At 45.5% G+C, this 15,233-nt stretch overlaps 1 protein-coding gene across 4 annotated transcripts in view; it reads left to right on the plus strand.

The window, feature by feature from the left end:
• Window positions 1-11,802: 11,802 nt before the first annotated feature.
• WDFY3 (WD repeat and FYVE domain containing 3) overlaps window positions 11,803-15,233 on the plus strand; it is a 183,749-nt gene continuing 180,318 nt past the window's right edge. For all 4 annotated transcript variants that reach the window (XM_054823601.1, XM_054823604.1, XM_054823603.1 and 1 more), the window contains exon 1: window positions 11,803-12,181. The gene's annotated coding sequence lies outside the window, so the exon portion shown is untranslated. The remainder of the gene's footprint in view (window positions 12,182-15,233) is intronic.

Below are 15,233 nucleotides of genomic sequence, written 5' to 3' on the forward strand. Positions count from 1 at the left end.
GTGGGATTGAGTGCACCCTCAGCAAGTTTGCTGACGACACCAGTCTGTGTGGTGCAGTCAACACGCTGGAGGGAAGGGATGCCATCCAGAGGGACCTTGACAGGCTTGAGAGGTGGGCCCGTGCAAACCGCTTGAAGTTCAACAAGGCCAAGTGTAAGGTCCTGCACGTGGGTTGGCGCAATCCCAAGCACAACTACAGGCTGGGCAGAGAATGGATTGAGAACAGCCTTGAGGAGAAGGACTTGGGAGTGTTGGCTGATGAGAAGCTCAACATGAGCTGGCAATGTGTGCTTGCAACCCAGAAAGCTAACTGTGTCCTGGGCTGCATCAAAAGAGGCGTGACCAAGAGGTCGAGGGAGGTGATCCTGCCCCTCTGCTCTGCTCTTGTGAGACCCCACCTGGAGTTCTGCATCCAGCTCTGGGGGCCCCAGTACAGGAGAGACATGGAGCTGTTGGAGCGAGTCCAGAGGAGGGCCATGAAGCTGATCAGAGGGATGGAGCACCTCTCCTATGGCTGAGACAGTTGGGATTGTTCAGCCTGGAGAAAAGGCGGCTCCGGGGAGATCTAATTGCAGCTTACCAGTACCTGAAGGGGGCCTACAGGAAAGATGGTGAGGGACTGTTTATCCGGGAGTGTAGTGACAGGACAAGGGGTAATGGGTTCAAGCTGAAGGAGGGTCGATTGAGATTAGATGTTAGGAAGAAATTCTTTACTGTTAGAGTGGTGAGGTACTGGAACAGGTTGCCCAGAGAGGTGGTGGATGCCCCCTCCCTGGAAGTGTTCAAGGCCAGGTTGGATGGGGCTTTGGGCAACCTGGCCTAGTGGAGGGCGTCCCTGCCCACGTCAGGGGGATTGGAACTAGATGATCTTTAAGGTCCCTTCCAACCCAAACCATTCTATGATTCTATGAAAATAGGCACCTCGGAGATCTGTTCCCCTGACCTATGCTGTTCACATGCACCAGCGTGTTGTGTCTGGCCCTGGGAAGGAGCACAGAGCTTTTCCCCCGAAGCTGTCTAGCCCAGTTGGACCTATTCAAGCACACAAATGATACTCTTCAGGCCATCTCCATTTTTTTCTCAACTTATAAAACATTCCCGTCCCCTAAAAGCTCTGTGCCCTTCCCTGCACCTACCTCTTTCAAGCAGCTCTCCTCCCTTGCAACCTACCTCCAAAAAATCCCCTCTGTAGCCTGTTATGCACAACTCCTCTTGCTCTGAATCACTGTTTCTGTGCAGAAAAAAACATAAGCTGGAGTGCATGTGCAGCAGCAGGGCACTCCCACCCCTATAGCACCTGCAGGAGGGCAATTAGGGAAAGCCTTTCCAGGAGTGGTGTGTGTGTGATTGCCTGCTGCTGCCGGGGAGCAGGGCAGACACAGCTCTGAAAATCCTGGTAGGGTACCAGGAAAGGCTGAATTTGCCGAATGGATGGGCAAAAGGCAGAAAAGCATGGTGTGACTGTAAATCAGAAACCAAGCAGCCTTTTGCAATTAAAGCAAGATGAGCCTGGCCTGAGTTTAGCCTTCTGGCTGGTGGTGAGAAGGTGCTGAGATGCTGCCTAGGCTGGATATGGTGTTATGGTGTCCTGGGGCTATGATGTGGCCATGTTGGCATTGCCCTGGAAACAGTGAGAAAACCCTGTTCTGGAGGCTGCTAGTGGCAATAGGACATCTGGAAACCACATGAAAGCTGCAGATGGTGGAAATGTGGTACGTGGGAAGCATATGAATTGCTCAGTAAGCCTCTAGGAACAGTGATGGAAACTCCTACATGGTAGAGATCTTCCTTGGGTGTCTCAGGAAGGAGTTTATCATCACAGTGCAAGCTAGAGCTCACACTCATGCAAAAAATATCAATGTTATTTCTGGATAGGGAGATTGAGTCACCTTTCAATTTTAGGTAGATCTGATGGGCAGTTTGTGTGACAGAGAAATGGGAATGGAATGGCATTCATAGGTCACATAATACAATCTGCTACAGCAGGTACAACTATACCATTAAGTCCTGTTGACAAAGCAATCTCGCCTTGAATTTAGAAGCTATTCTACTACTGGAAAGTTGTCACAGAAATGTGATTCCTTTCTCAGAGTATTAGGAGGGATGTAAGCCAACAATTTGAGTTTTTTGTTTGGTCTTTTCTTCCCCAGTCTTTAGGCAGTCATGGAGGAAAAGACAAATCCTGTAACTTAAAATTATATTGATTTTTTTCCCAATTAATATTTCTTGTTTAAGGTTGCATCACTTATAAAGGTAAATATCCTCTAAATTAATTCAGTACTGCCAGTCTAAACAGTTCTTAGCATGGATTGTGCTGTGAACTGAGGATGTTCTATGCTTTAGTCCTGGTATTTGTTTAAATTTGCTTCATTTTTCTTTTGCACTAGTTGTTCTAGTAGAATCTAGACCTCAAATCTGTAATAGGTATGTCTGAGAACCAGCTTTGATTCCCGGATGAGGGGAATGAGAAGATAAGCATCTGTAACTGGTGAGTCTGTATCAGAGAGGCTGAAGTCCTGGCATGTTTTCTCCTGCAGTCCTTATCTCTGATCTAAAGTGACTTATTTTGGTAATAATTCATTATTGTGCCACAAATCATAGAAAAGGTTAGATTGAAGACCTCCATATGAGGGATAATTGAGGCTCTGGGTGGCCAAAAGATTGGTACCTCTCATGCTGGAGAATGCAATTACCTCAGCAATTGTTTCTGCAAGCATTACCTCTTAGGCTTCGACATGAAGCACTAAGCAAGGCAGTCCTCTTCTCCTAAATATGTGGTTTGTAGCTTTCCTTCAAATGGGGAAGAAAAATCTCCCAGAATGACCTCTCATTAGGTGTCATGAAGAAGGAACAGCTGAAGTGTTGCCTGCACTGTCCATCTCTGTAACATTTAGAAGCAATTGAACGTGACGTTCATTATTTTCCTTATAGATATCACTCCCTTACCTCCTGTAGCATCTACTGGAAAATCTAACATTTTAGACACATGTAGTGAATATTCCTATTAACCAGCTAAGAGAGGTTTTCAAGCTCTGTTGGCTACTTCCCAGTACACAGATTTTGCAGAAACTGCTCTCTCTTTGCTCAGTTGTGATAGTCAGCGTTTTCTCCTGCTGACAGCTTGACAAGAGGATATCCCCACACCTTTCTGATCGGTGCCTGAAAGCAGAAATAAAATCAGTTGCAGGGTTTGTGGTTTATCTCTTCAGAGGGGACAAGAGGAAATGATGGGGAGAGAAAGCTGATCTGTTGAGAGGAAAGATTTACACTCCAAATGAGGGAACACCAGCAAGAGGAGTTTGTGGGAGGGGACTGTTTTCCAGAAGCCTTCATCAGATGTTTTGAGAGAAGAGGGTGACTCATGCAGTGGCAGCGAGTGTGTAATAACACCCAGGACTGTCCTTGGTCAGAGGCCCATCAAATTCCAGAGAGTCCTGCACTTGGTTTCTTACTGCTGACAAGGTACAAAACTAACTGGTGTTTTGAGGAAGAAAGGATCATGTGATGGAGGAGAAGGAGGCTGGAAAATAGATGAGAGGATTAAAATGAATATGCAAGCTAGTTTGTGTGCTTTTTGATCAGTTGATTTAAGGAAAAAAAATTAAGCTTAAAATCATGCTGGGAAACTGCTGCCTTTCATACCCAAGTCTTATTTTCATACATGTTATCCATTAGCAATAAAATAAATCCACATGTTAGCTACAAACATCATTGGGGTAAATCCACATCTGGCAACGTAGTGTTCAAATCCCATCCCGACTGACCTGTGTGGCTGGCTTGAACTTCAGAAGTGGATTACATCAAACTGCGATCACTTCTCCTGCCTCAGGAGGTACAGTTATGGACTCTGCAGCTGGGGCTCCACTTCATTTTCAGAAACCTACATTTTACATCTGATAGTGGCAATTGGGTGTTGAGAGAAGAACAACCCATTCTTTTAAGCAGTATTTATGTATGAGAAATTTGAATAAAGAGCCTAAGGAAGCTGACACCCAACTACTGAGCTGGTGATAGTTTTGCCATGGGACATTCGTACATGGCTTCTTCCAGAACTTTTGGTTAAGCATTCATTTTGTCTATCAAAAAACCTTTTTTGCAAAAGTCAGTTGGCCAAAATGATGAAACCATACAAAGCCAGGAGTTGCTTCTTTCCTCTTGTGACTCAAGGTAAAGTGTCATTTTTACATGTTTAAAGTAGTGTACGCTAATGTACAGATGGACAGTGTTGCTGGCAGATAATTATCAGTACCAGTCTGCATAAATCAATGAAAAGCTAAGACGCATTAAATCTATTTCTTGACCGTGGAATAAAGGTTTTGCAATGCACGTGTACACTGAGCAACAATTGTAGGCTGATAGCTAGAATATTCTGGGAAACTGATTGGGGTTGTAAGGAAGTCGCATGGTATTATGGTAACATGGGCTGGGAGACTAACACATCTAGCCATTTGAAAAGCACAGGGTAACTTCTGATTATAGATAGCACGAACTGTGTTTTGTTATCTTCAAGACCGCATAAATTTACCAAGGCTGTAGCTTATCTCTACTACAATTTCACCTTTCTGGACACTGGATATCATGCTTATTTTAACCTGGTGTTTTTCCACTTTGCTCAATGAGGAAATTCCTAAAGAATGATCCAGTGGAGATGTGGACCCTGTATACTGGGTTTAAGCCTACTGACAAGGCATGGGCTTTTTCCAGTCATGTTTCACATGGCTTGCTCAGAAGTAGCCCTTAGCCACCTAGCAATCTACCACAGAAAATTCGCATCATTTACTTTTGGAATAGTGAAAAGTTTGACTAATAAGAAATCTCTTTGGATCACCTAGCCAATGTAATAAAATTATTCTACTTGGAGATGGAGGACACATGGAAAATGTTTTTATGTTTGAAGTGAAATGCCCTTCCCAGACTGTAACTTGAAGGGAGACTGACGATGTAAGTTGCTGTTAACAAGACTGCCACAGGCACTGACAAGATTTTTTGTTGTTTCTTAAAACTAGTTGTATATGACATGGCTAATTAATATTAGAAGGGCTTCAAGTTGCCTGATTTGCTCGTGGGCAAGGGACTGTCAAAGAAATTACTCCTTCTCTATAGTAAGCTACGTACACATCTAAAAGCTTCAGACTCCCTCCATATACCCACAAGCAATCCTAATGACGTTGAAGAGGAAGGGACTCCACGATCTTCTAGTGCAAATTAGTCATAGGAGGATCTATCTCAGTTTTGAATGAAAATGTAGGGTTTTGAGGAACAAATGTGTATAAAGTGGCTGTAAATACATTAAGGCTAGAAATTAAATGGAAGAAGTATCTTACCATGGAAACAGTAAGTTTTTGGAACAGCCTTTCTGAAGTGACATCAAGCTTCATATAGCCATCTACTAACTCTTCCTTTTTTCCACTTTAGTAGAAACTTTAGTAATTTAGCCAAAGGGTTAACCTGGCTTGTTGTTTTCAAAGGGCATGGTAAATAATAATAAACAGCAAGTAATAATAAATATTTTAAACTAACATATTCCTTGTTAATTACCTGTCCATTCTTTGAAAGCTGGAATAAAAGCAGTCCCCTAGTGATTTAGGAAATGAGGGTGTTCTAAATTTATTTCGTCTCAGTTTTTCTGTACTTACTGAAGTCTGTGCGATGACAGACTCAGGTTGTCTGCAGGTATTCATAACAGAAACCTGCAGCGGCAAACGTTTCATTTGGTTGCATCAGTTGCTCACTGGAAGAAAGTTGTGATCGGATTTGCATCTTGATAGATACTTTAGTTGAAATGGGAAAGTTAAGTCAGTTATCAGAAAGCCCTTTTAGTTATAGCTTTACAAAACCCTTTTCTTTGCTTGTAAATATGTTCCTTCTCTTTGATGCTCTGCAGAGTTGTACAAGAAACCCTTTGGAAGAGTCTTTGGTCCTTAGATTATCCCATGAACTTGAAGCTGTTCTTGGATTAGAGTATCTTCCTGGGAAATCAATGGTGGTGCGGTTCATTTATCTGCAAGAGTGGATTGCATGCCTGAGGTTTTGTGACTGCTTTGTTCCAAAAATGACATGTTTATAAATAAATGAGGTACTAACCCACTTCACTCAGTTTTCTTCCGTTGGGAAGCTGACCTGAGGGCCTCAGATTTTTCCTGTGTCTTGGTCAAGGGACAAACAAATGTAAGTACACAGAAAGAGCTATCTTTATTACTGCTACATCTAAAATAGAGCAATGTATGGGTTTTTATTTGATCAGTCATTTCAATCTCTCCTAGCTACCGTTATGGCTTTCTGTGAAAGCCTGTAAAAATAAAAATATCTTGGATGAAAATAACACTCCCTCATTCTAACACCATGGAGTGTCTCAGTACATATTTGGCACATCCTCTGAGGCTGTATCAACAACAATCTGAAATAGGCTGCTGTAAAAGGCAAATCATAAAAATAAGCAGTGTTTAGTGCCTTGTCCTGTATCCTCTGAGGCTTCTGATATGTACTGACTGAAGTATAATCTGCAATTCTCACAGGATAAAATAGTGGGCATTAGAGGTTCTGCAGTGACTGTCAAGGTCAAAGTCAGTTCTGCAAAAGAAACACCTTAAATCCTTGTTCTGTTAAACTTTTTCACAAAACCTGATAGCAAGGAGCAGCTTCTTGGTTCGTTTTCAGATGTACTGTGCAGATTTTAAGTTTCTTCTGATACACAGTAGTAAAAAAGGTACATATAGGATTTGTGATAGAAAAGCATTTTGCAATCTCTTGGTGTGAATATGCATAACTTCATCAAAATAAACAAGTTGTATGTTATTCTTAGACATAAGGGACTTTGTTTAAAACAGTCTAAAATCTAAAATCACCTGCCTTAAAGACTACATTAATATTTAAAGATATTTCTCTTCTGGGCAGACCACCGTGAAATTCGCTTTTCCAGCCTGTTTGTTTTGAGATTGAACATATGCCTTCACAAGGTAGTCCTTCACATGCCGTGCAGAACGGTAACACCTTTGAACAACAAAAACACAACCAGAGGTCTGTCGGACTGAACCGGCAGCACTGACACCACTACAGGTGAAGCATGCCACCAAGATAACTCTTTTTTTTTTAAATTCTTTTTTTTTTTTTTTTTAATTTCTCCAGAGACACCAGATGGCAGCATTTTCTCTCACTCCGACTGTGATCTCATCCTCTCGGATTCACTCCTGGGACCATCGGGCTTTGAGGCTGCCTAAGTCACAACGACCTCAACTGAACCGGACCTTCTGTCACCACCTGCTCTTTTGCCCACTTTCATTGGATGTGTGGGGTCACATCCAGGTGGCCCGAAGGCAATCCAGGCCCTTGAAATTATAGTTTGCCTTTTGCCTGTGCAGGTCTGAGAGGCCATAAGAATCATTAGCATAGACGCGTAAAAATTTAGACCCAGTGAATATGGCTCTGAGTTCTAAATATTCCATATCCTCCTAATATGAAGTAGCATGCAGTTTATTTTTTTAACTACTTGCTGTTTCCCATGTACACACATGCACAATGTAATTCTTGTTTACCAGCAAGTTTTACATGTGTTCTTTTCTGACAATGCTTTATTCTTTGAATCTTGTAATAACATTTCATGGTACGCCAGCTATGTGTGACTAGTTATGTGCAACTAGGCTTGTAACCTCTGTAGCAAGAACTCTGCTCTGCACAAATATTCCGAGGCAGGCCAGGGAATTACCCTGTTTGAGAACTTAACTTTGCAAGCTATGGTTTCTCTTACAGTTACAGATATGGCCTAAAACGCTGTGGGCTGGGAATTCTCTTGTCACACAGTCCTCTGTCATCCTTCTTCCTCTCGTTCTCATCTTCTTGCTTATAAAGCCAATGCTGCTTTATCAGTGGTTTTGTCATAGAAGAAAAAAACCCCACATTATGTTCTGCTCTAACAAACTATTCATAAATCGTCCACCTTTGAACCTGAAGCACTGGAATGCAAATGTTTATTTACTGGAACTATGTGACTAACAGCAGCAGCCAGCAGAAGAAAGGCTATTTATCCAAAATAGGGCTGGATTGCTGGGCCCCAGAGAGTGAAGAAGGAGTAGCCCTGGCTGCTGTTTTCAACTGTTACTCCATTGGGTTACTGGTGTTTCTGCTGTGATGACTCTGTTAATGCTTTACAAATGCTATGAGCTCAGCGGTAGACTATTTGTGGATTAATCTATTAACTTCTGACAAGCAGACCATTATTTTTCTGAAGAACATATGTGACAAGGGATTTTTTTCTTTAATTTTTCAAATTTCAGCCAAATTTAACATGAGTGTCACAGGATAGGGACACTAAACCCTCCACAACTCCACCCTTCCTCTTATTTCATACCAAAGTTATCCATAAACAAGCAGGAAGGGGGGAGGGAAGAGCACTTTTCAAAGGAGTCCTAAGAATCTTGTACGATGAAGATGTTAGGCTGCGCAAATTTGGAAAACAGTGCTATTTTCTTCTGTTGAAAATATTTTAATGGAAAAAAGGCTAAGATTCCCACAATTTTCTTTCACTTTCTTGTAGCAATTTCTTTCCAGTTCTGTATTTGCCTGTACTTTGGTATTAGCTAATATATGCAAAAAGGCCTGATGTAGCTTTACCGCCCAAGATGTATGATACAAATGCAATGGAAATATGCTAGCATCTCACCTGAAAGCTGAGCAGCATTGCACCACTGAAAGACAATTCTATTGGTTTCACCTTACCTTCTAATAAAGGAGGCAAAGAATTTTAAGTGTATCTCCATGGTTTTTAATGATCAATGCAATCCCTTGTGCACAGTTGCTTTGCAAAGTGGAAGAAAAATTAACTGTAAATACTTTCTTTTGTCTAATTATAGCACAGTAATTACTAACTAGCACCTTCTCTGAGAAAGATAAGCAGGTACCTGTGATGAGCTTTGCAAGAGGAGAGGAGATGTTGAGAAGGTAAAAAGAGTGTCTGGTGTCACTCAGTATGGATCATTACAGCTTGCCATTATTTATTTTGGAACTGTGACAACTGACCGAAACACAGGGACTATAAATAGGAATGCAATGAGCAATAACCCTGCATGAAGAAAAAAGCAATATAACTTGGCATGCAGCAAAACTTGGATCTGGTGTACAGCTGTCTGTGCAACTCCCACTGCCATCCTGGGGGATTTTTGTGGTTTACCTCTACCGATAAAGAATTAGGAACAGCATCATCTCTGTAAGCTTTGACTCTTACTCAGTAGAGCTGGCTAAGATAGATCTTGTTAATCCTTTACATATGAAAGATGCAAGTATCCTCCTACACATAACTTACAGAGAGAAGATTTGTTTGGTGTAACTGCTCTGAACCATTCACAGACTGCATCTTGCACAGTAAGTGAAATAACTGTAGGACCAAGCTTTTGAAACCCCTTGCTGCAGTCCAGAATGAAAATATGCCAAATGGGGGCAAATTCTGCCTAGTAGTGTGTATTGTGTTTTTCCTTCTGGGCTGGCATGGCTTACTAACTAAGGAGAATGCACCTATAAAAATTCAGGTGTGCAAAGAAACATGCATGTTAGCTTTGAATGGACTGAGATACAGACCTTGGCTGTTTTGTAGCACAAACACACTCTTCACCGACTTCGAGCTTAGCCTTCACTCCAGGGGCAAATTATTTCAGTCTAGTATGTGATGATATAATGTAACACACATACTTTTCCTTCTGTGTAAATGTTACTCCATGATGTATACAAAACATGGTGAGTGTCCTCAAAAGGCATCCCTTGCAAGCAAATCTGTAGTTTCATGTTTTGACCTTCCTCATTTTCCCTTCCTATTCTTGTAACATTTCTAATGTGGCCTTAGCTGTAGACAACCCTATTTTTTTTTTTACCATAGCAGACAGTGATGATTTCTTCTGTTAGCATATGATGTGGGAGGAGGAGGCTGCAAAGAGTGGCTGGGTAGAGAGAAAGTGGTTGGGGAAGAGGTTGTTAAAATGCTTTGTGCCCAAAAAGTGGGGAAGAGTAGGCATTTAGTTAGGAGGGACAAAACAAGATACACATGGCATAATATTTAAGTTTTTTCTAGAGACTTAAGAATACCAACTAAGACCTTCTGCCACTGATCATATTACAGTTGCTGTGATAGGAATATGGCTCATGTACTGTGCATCATTTCTCTCTTGGTGCCTATTCTTCACTGATTTTCCTGCACAGAAAAAAATGACGGTATGGCAAAGGGCCAGTCAGTCCCATTCCAACCCAAACTATAGCCCAGGCTGTTCTCCTGTATTGGCCTAAATCTCGTTCCTGTTAATACAGTGAATTTAGGGATGTCTGAAAATGCCTTTAACAAGTAAAGGCAGCATTGCATTATGTAGGCAAGGAGGTTATAAACTTGTCCTTGCTTATTTTCGTTTTTATTTGGGAGAAGTAGGGTTTGTCATCCATGAGTATTAAGCAGAGGCCTCCGCCACCTAAATGGGAATAGGATGATTTCCACTGCCAGCTGAACAGTGGTACATCAGCCAGTAAAAATGTTAAGTGGATTTACATGTTTGATGCTAATGGCCAGAGAAGGAAGACACGTAAATGGCATTTACTCGATTCGTCCTTGAGTACAACAGAGTACACAGCTTCATTTAATAACATCCCCTAGCAGAGGCAAGAGGCAATGGTCCTGGTTCCTGGTGGTGGTGATAATTTGCCCATCAAACATAGAGGTCTCGGGTGGTTTGTGCATTGTTTATTGCAGCTTTTACCCCTGCAGCCAGATTCTCCAAACTGCTATTTAGTCTTTTCAATGAAGACTTTAGAAGGGATTTTGTGAGTGAAAAAATAACCCAAACAAAACTGCTAGCCGGTGAATGGCTGTTAGCAGCTGATTTCTTGAAGAAGCTGAGTTTCTAAGTTACCGGAAAAAGGCAGAAGGGTATCTGGTCACACTCGTGTGGACACACCTTTGCACTGTTTTCCAAGAGTAACTGAGTGGATGAAGCTTGCCCGGGGTTGCTGTGACCCCTGCGCTGTGCACCCAACACATGGCTGAACTGGCGCTTTGTCCCACTGACAAAAAGGAGTTCTGCAGCCGTAGGGAATTTAACTGAACTTCTGGCTTAATTAGGAAAAGAGTAACTATTTCTGTGTTTAAACATTTGGATCATATGGATGAGATTGGTTGGCCAGCACAGGTGTACAATTGTCTTTGTGGTTGATACTAGGGATATCCATTGGACTTTCCCTAAATGTACGCTGGACGAAAAGCTAAGGGGAAGAGTCCCAACCCAAAGGTGACTTTACTCCTGCGTTGACTTGCATTTCCTTCCCCTCATCCCACATGCAGGCTCCTGGCTGGGACAGCTTCTCTTCTCGGCAGGCTGGGCAGCATGTTGGCTGCTTGGGCCCGTGGTGCCAGGGCTGGGACAGAGAGGAGAGGACACCGGCCTTTGGTGGTAGAGGAGTGGGATTCTGTCAGAGAACGGGGACAAACCAAACCCACCAAATGTGTGCCTGGGAAACCCACCGCTCTAAAAATTAAGATAATTGTAAAAACCACCAAAACTAAGAAGGGGGCCTGCGAGTCTGTCGAGCCGGCCCAGTCCTACTGAGGAGAGGAGCCCCCGCGGGCGCGCTGCCTTCCCGCTGAGGGGGGAGGGTGGCGGGCCGCTGACTGACGGGCTGCTCCCCCAGCCCGCCATTACGGACCGGTTCTCCTCAGGCGGCCTCGCCGGGCTGCGGGAGCGGCGGCGACCGCAGCCAGCCGGGAGGAGGAGGAGGAGCGGAGGGAGGAGGCAGCGCTGGCAGCCAGGCGGGGAGGGGGTACTCGGCGCCGCGGAGGAGGAGGACTAAGATGGCCACCAGCCGCCGCGGGGAGCGGCCCCGCTCCCTCAGCCCCGCCTCGCGCGGCCCCCTCGGCCCGGCCCGGCCTTGATGGGGCCGGAACGATCCCAGCGCCCGGACGCTGCAGCGGCGGCGGCGCCTCCCGCCGGAGCCCGTCTGGGCCGCAGCGGGGGAGCCGCCCTCCCGGTCCGGCCCGCACCGCCCGGCTGCGGCCACCCCTTCGCCTAACGCTGCCCCCCACGCCGAGCCGTGCCCGCCGAGAGGAGCAAAGAGAAGAGGAGAGGAAACGAGAGGAGAGACCGCCCGCTGCCCCCTCCCCGGCCCGGCGGGCCGGGCCGGGCATAGCGGCACCGACGGAGACCCCCGCCGCCTCCCGGTAAGTGCTTAGCGGCCCTGCTCGCTGCTCCCCGGGCCCCGACGCTTTGTTGCACCGCCGTTGGGCCTGGCCGCGCCGCGGGGAGACCTGCCGCGGGCCCGGCGCGGCGGGCTGCGGCCCCCGTCACCGCTGGGGTGCCGGTCCCGCTTGGCCCGGCCCGGTCGCAGGCCGCGGCGATCGCCCCACTCCCCGGGGATGCCGTGCGGGCGGGCGACCGCCTCCCTCCGCTGCCGCCGGGCTGGAGGAGGGGGCGGCGGCACAGGTGCCTCGGGTGGTGGATCATTGTCACTGCGCGGACAAACCGCCCCCTCCCCTCGGTTTTTTAATGTTTTATTTCAGTGGCTGCTCTCTAGCCGCGGCCCCCGGCACAGGGCTACCTGCGGGGCGGGCGGCTCATCCCGCTGGGCTGAGGGGGGCGGGCAGGGGCTGTGGTGTGGCCGCGGCGGGGGAGGGGGGCCCGAGGGGAGACCGGGAGGGGGCGGCGGAGCCCGCGGGCGCTGCGGCGGCGCTGGGCCGCTCCGCCGGCCTTTGTTGTGGCCGGGGATGGCGGTTTTCCCGCGGGAGCCCCGGCCCCGGTGGGGGTGCGAGAGGAGGCCCGCCGGCCCCAGCCCTGGGGTGCGCGGGAGGGCCGGCGATGAGCCGGGCCGCGGCGGCGGGGCGGGGGGGGCGCCCGCCGCCCCAGGCCAACGCGGGGAGTGAGCCCGGCTGGCAGGCGGAGAGGCGGGTCGCTCTTTTCTCTTTTATTTTTATTTTTTTATGTAGTTAGTTATTTTGGCGGTAGTCCTCGAGCTATCGAACCCGCGGTGCGGTAGGGACATTCAAGTTAAAGTACCCGGCGGCTTTCTCCCCGATGTGGCGCTGCGTCCCCGGGATGTTGTAGCTCCCCGGGGGGGGTCCGGAGCATGGTGTGTGGGGGTTTGTGGAGATGCTGAGGTACCTGCTGCTTGTCTTCAACGTGTTTTTTGCCCTGCACTTCTGGGAGGTGATCCTCATAGGTGAAGAGGTTTGCATAGAGGCCAGTCGGTAGTGCTGGGTGCTGAGAACCGTGTGTGATGTTCACCTTGAAAGATTAGGACCATTTCTAGCTGTGCTTACGTATGTCTGCATAGAGAGAGACTTACGGAAGAAACAGTGCAGAGAACTAAATGTATGTATTTTGACCTGTAGTTTCACAAATAACCTAACTGAAATTTCTTGGCTAAGTAGAGTTAACTCCCAAGATTTCAGTGTAGACCTGTGAGCCTTATTTTAATGATTGCATTTTGGTTACTTGGTACTGTGGGTTTGTGACAAAGTCCGTGCGTGTCCATGTGTTGGACCATGAAATTTTACTGTGGAAAACAAACAATAGGTTTTCTGGTAAGAAAAGTAAATTTTGCACGTTGTAGCAAATGTAAATGATCAGCTAAGCCGTAAACTGCGCCAGAGCTGTGTTGCTGTCCTGGTACCTGTTCATGCTGCTGTGCCCAGGTACGGCTATGCAGCTGTATGATGTTTCTGAGCTCATAGACTCCCATGGATGCAGGCTGGTTCTGCAGAAAGTCAGCTTGATTGCATCCTTGGCACATTTTGGTGACAAGCTAGTGGTATCTTGAAGTAGGCTATGTGAACAAACTGTACAGTTTGCATGAACTGGGTTTTCTGCAGTATTTTGCTCATTGGTAGACTCACAGCATTTGCACGTACAAAGCTTACTTACTGCTGTGTGAATTGGTCAGTTGCAGTAAGCCAACCAAATCTTTCCCTACGCTTTTAGGTTATAGGCAGGCATGTTTATGAAGTATAGTGCATTGAGGATGTCCTAGCTTGGGTGCTGGAAATGTGCATCCACGTTAATATGGCATTGTGCCTTTACTCCGTGATCCTGGTCAAAAAGTGCTGGTAGTCTAACTTTGGCTGCAGATTTGGAGCATGAGTGGGTTATCTCCATGCTATGTGGTGTGGGTCTGTTGACCTCAACTGGAGCCAGCTCTGGAATACTCAACACTGTTGATAGCAATGTGTTTTGGGTAGAAGAATGCCTCAAATATCAGTGGTGGTAGACTAGAGATCTTTTCCTAGGAACTGGGCATGTTTGCTTGCTTGCTTTTCCAATTTGCTGGGCAGTTTAAGCTGCTAACAGCCATCTGTGTAGGTGTGAAAGCCTTGGTATTTAGCTCTGGTTTACTGGAGCTAAACTGCCAGAAGTATACAAGGTAAGCAGGTCTTCAGGATGTATTGATGTGTGCTGCTGTTAGAGGAATTCAGCAACGTGTTTCATGTCTGCCAGTCTTTAACTATTTCATAGTTTTCTCCAAGTGCTCAGCTGGATTTTTTAGCATATGGAAAACTTCTGGGATGCTTCATGTGCAGAGTATATGGTGAGTGTGGGCAGATGTTCTGCTTACCCTTTGAAATGCTCAGGACTGTCATGAGATTGTTTGGAAACTTTGGTGTTGGAACATGATGTTTCACTTCCCAAATGTTGATGTTAACTGTTTTGTAGTGTTAGGTTGTGGGGATTTACTTGGGTTTCTGAACATGTGCTAAGCTGAAGAATATAAAGAAAAGCCAGTAGTTCCGTCTCTGATGGTTAAATTGCTAAAGGACAAATCTGCTGATGTTGATCAGCAGTTTTGTTCATGTTTGTAAGTGATTTTAAGTTCCTATTGCAAAATAGTGGAAATACTGTTTCAGCAGTGGCCTTTGACTTGCAGGACTTCCTGCTATAAGGAAGTCTTGTATCATTTGTCCAAAACAAACAGATTTTGGAGAGGGCGGATACAGTATGCTGTGAGAAACTATACATCTTAGTCATAATTTACCCCCTAGTGATTGCCTTTCTGATAATTAGAACTGTGGAAGTCTATTCTTGTGATATGTTACTGAAACTTGCATTTTGAAATGGGAAACGGAATATTTTGTTGGTCCATAGTACAATTTTTGGGGGAAAACAAATGATTTCTTCACGGCTTTAATACTTCAGCTTTTCACTTCACTGGTTTCCTCCTTGCTTCTTTTTTTTTTTTTTTTGATGGTGTTGCTAATTGCAATAGTACAGCATTTAAAATGT

This window comes from Grus americana, chromosome 4 (genome assembly GCF_028858705.1).
Source record: "Grus americana isolate bGruAme1 chromosome 4, bGruAme1.mat, whole genome shotgun sequence".
In the NCBI taxonomy this organism is placed as follows: domain Eukaryota; kingdom Metazoa; phylum Chordata; class Aves; order Gruiformes; family Gruidae; genus Grus; species Grus americana.